This window comes from Austrofundulus limnaeus, unplaced genomic scaffold, assembly GCF_001266775.1.
Source record: "Austrofundulus limnaeus strain Quisiro unplaced genomic scaffold, Austrofundulus_limnaeus-1.0 Scaffold329, whole genome shotgun sequence".
In the NCBI taxonomy this organism is placed as follows: Eukaryota; Metazoa; Chordata; class Actinopteri; order Cyprinodontiformes; family Rivulidae; genus Austrofundulus; species Austrofundulus limnaeus.
The window spans coordinates 89,825-93,661 of NW_013952731.1; the positions used below are offsets into that span (position 1 = coordinate 89,825).

At 34.0% G+C, this 3,837-nt stretch overlaps 1 protein-coding gene across 2 annotated transcripts in view; it reads left to right on the plus strand.

Annotated features, from left to right (window-relative positions):
- The window catches only part of slc9a7 (solute carrier family 9 member 7), a 61,440-nt gene that overhangs the window by 53,856 nt on the left and 3,747 nt on the right, over positions 1-3,837 (plus strand). The gene's annotated exons all lie outside the window — the stretch shown is intronic.

The window sequence follows — 3,837 nt, forward strand, 5'->3', positions numbered from 1 at the left end:
TTGTCAAAAAGCCTGTGTTTTTAAGGTTGTTAACAAAGTTTATGTACTCAGACCAGTAATATTTGGGGTCACAAGTTTTTGCCATGAATATTTTGTGGGTCAGAAGATAAAAAGTTTGGGAACCATTGCTCTAGACGGGTTCTTCTTTAATGAAATGGACGTTCTCACCACCTAATAAAAAATGAACAGGTATTAAAATGTTTTGTAGGAATGTGTGAACAGAAAAATAATATATTTACTCAAAGTATGTTTGTTTCAAGACATGTGTGCGCTTCACTGTTTGAACTTTGGAATATTTGTGACRTTTTGTTCTGAACAAAACCTTAAATGTAAAAACAAAAAGGAAATTTAGACTTTTTTGGGTGATGATTTTATTGGTTTTCTCACTGTAGTAAAGTGTCAAAATCAGCTTCAGGTATGAAAACATYTGTAAACATAAACCTTTGCGTACAGATTGTTACAGTTTCAGATTTTATAAAGCAAACTTTTAGGATGTGAGCTAGCTAAATGTATCAAAACTGTAAAAACGGGGAAACTAAATCTACGACAAAAATCCAGTATTGAAAGAAAGTTTAGTTTACAACAAACAAACAAGTAAAAGTGTGTGTGCCTGTTTGAACGTGTCCTTGTTTTCAGAACGCTAAGCTAACGCCTGGTTCTTCTGGTTAGACAAAAGACTTCAACAATACTTTTTTCTCATCTGGTTCTTAAAAAATGACAAACTGGTATGCTTTCCAATCCGTGTAAGGTTCTTTCTTTTGTTTATACCATTTTCAAAACAAATTCGTACAAAGTACAACTGGTTTTTTTTTCCGTTTTTTAAAAACTAAATGTAAAAATGTCAAATTGAACTACTGGTAAATAAAAATCCAGTGTTTGATTTTTGCTTCAGCTCTCTAAATCCAAAATAAAATATACGGTTATAGTTTTAATATGTAGTAATTTTGGAAATGATGGAAGAGTTTATAGTGGTTGGAAGAAAACTGCTTAAATATAAACGGTTCCTAAAGATACCGACCATGGCTTCACTCAGACTCTGTTCTGCATCATTTTGAATATTGAAGTAGTGTTGTTTACGCTAAATAAGACAAACATTCRGTCGTTTCTAAAGGGAAAAAGTAATGTGCCATGATTTCTGGTTTGTTCAGGTCACAAATGGTGCCAAACAGAATATAAAGTTTGTCTTTGGTTTAACCATTAAAATAAAAAAACATAGCCTTTTTCTGTTTTGCAATTGCTGTTTTTCTGATTGAGGTTTAAAACAAAACTAAAAACAAGACACCCGATTATTTATTATTTTATTTTGAAAAGAAAAATCAAAGAACAAACCATACGCAGATTCTTATTAAACCTCCTTTATTTTTTCAAGTGTAACTTCGTCATGAGGTAGTAAATTTAGATAATTAAAAAGAACTGAAACATAAAACTGCAGAGTTTCTTTCTCTCTTGTCCTGTAACATTTCTGCAGTCTGCAAGCACCGAGGGYTACAGGACTTAAATCTGGTCTCTGTGTCAGACAGTAAACAGTAAGAACTGAGGCCTGCAGCTAAAAGGAAAAAAAACTGGATGGATGCATTCATTCGACACAAAAGAGTCTTTTCAGCTGCGCCTCGATGATGACCAGTGTTCAGACAGATATTCACTCAGATATTTTCAACACATAATGACTCATCCAAGTTTCAGTCAGGCCTGGTTTGTTATCAGAAAATCATTTCACGTGAAATTCTTAATTTAAAATTAGATTCATGTGCTTCAATATTATTTAAAAAGAAATCTTGAATTCAGCACAAACTGTTTTGTTTTATTGGTTTGTAGGTTTTGGTTTATCAGGCCGGAGCTGCCCGCCGGGGGGGGGATAAGGTTCGACCCTTCTTAATCAGGTCCGAGCAGGGCTCTGAGAGAGACCAGTTTAGATAAAACCCACTGCCTGGTTGCTTTTTAATTACTGATTATTATGAGATGTAGAGCCAGGAGAAAAACAGTGCCTAACTGCAACTGACATCAAAATGTTACACAGTTAAAAACATGTCATACTTGGAAAAATAAAAATCCACCATTTGTTGCCCAAATGACRGTTGACTCTCACCTACAACCTACCTTAACTGTGCCAGCCATCTTTAACAGTGTTGTACATTTACAACAGCCAGAGTTTATTTCCTAAAAATTAAAATCTATCCAGTGGCTCATGAGATATTTTACTAACAAAGTTGACTAGTTATAAGCAAAGTTGTAAAGTAACTAAGTACAAATACCTTGTTACTGTACTTAAGTAGAATTTTTGGGTATCTATACTTTACTTGAGTAATTTATTTTCAGCCTACTTTTTACTTCTTCTTCTTACATTTTCACACAGTTATCTATACTTTCTACTCCTTACATTTTTTAAAAAAGGCAAGAAGTAGAAAGTTACTTTTATTTCATCTTTGCTTGTTTTCATTCCAGCTTGTTATTGTAAAAAAATAAATACTATCCATATAAATTGTGCTTCCTAGCTAGAGTGAATTTAATTGTGGTTGAATGAGAAGTTTAAATATATAAAATTCTGATACCATATTAGTTTGTACACAAACAAATCATGTCACTTCAGCAGGACATAATCATTCAAATAAAAGGACTGTACTTAAGAAGTATTTGTATTTCATGAATTATATTATTGCATTTGGCAACTAGAAGCACTCGGAGAGTGCAAACCTCCGCCAAGACCAATTTCCCCCATCCTGTAATAGAGTTAATGCGCAAAAGCAGAGATGGAAACACATTTGCCGATGAAGTTCTGACGTAGCGAACATTTAAGCAGGCAGTATGCACTCCCTGTGGAGTCCAATGTGAAAATAATAAATAAATCAGACTCGTCACCCGACTTTATTCATTGTCAAACTGGTGTGGGATTAAGCTCCTAAGTTTTCATCAGTCACATTTCACCATGTAGAACATCTGTTTTATCTCCTTGCATGAGTTTGTAATGGTTTGACTCTATAAAGTGCTTCCTGTCTCCCCCTGTCTCCAAACTTTGAGGCCCAGCAGCTCTCTGTTTACAAGCCTAGTAGCGAGAAACTATTTTGATTGGTTGTTTCGGAAATGTGTTGTGTTTGAGGAAATGGGAAAAATAGGTTTCATGGTGCAGTCACGCACTTCCTGGTCAGCAAACGTTCTCTAAATGCGCACCAAATGTGTAAAAATGTGCACATTATGGCAAAAATTATTCATTAAATCTGGTTTTACCATTACTTTTATAAAGTTTGAAGTCCTTGCTGTCGAATCCAGTTCAAATGAACACTGAAAGCTCTCACTGTTTTATTCCAGAAGACCTGTGAAAGCATCACAGCTTTGCCGATCTCAGAGGATTAAAAGAAAAAAATTCCTGTATCCGCATCGTGTTCCTGAACATCACCAAAATGTAATGGTGTGTTACTTGGGCCAGTATCCAGTAAAAATGTCATGACAATCCGTCCACAAGTTTTTGAGTAATGTTGTCCACAGACAAACAGATGGACATAACGCGACCGAAAACTTTACCTCACCCGTGGCGGAGGTAATAATATAATTATCTATCTGCAGCCCTCAGATATATTTTCATTATTTTAATACAACATAGTCATTTTTGCAATTTTTGGGGAAGTCACCTCCTAATAAATGTCATTACAAAAAAAATCTAACTCCTCATTTCAAACCAGTACTTTTACTTTTAGTATATTCATTTCATTCATTTCTTTAAAAACAACGTAAATTCAACAACAAACAAAAAAATACAAATCACAATTTAAATCAAAGGTAGCAGAAGAAGAAAAATTCTTATTAAAAGGAAAATAGTTTGCAAGTTATAAATAAATATGTATG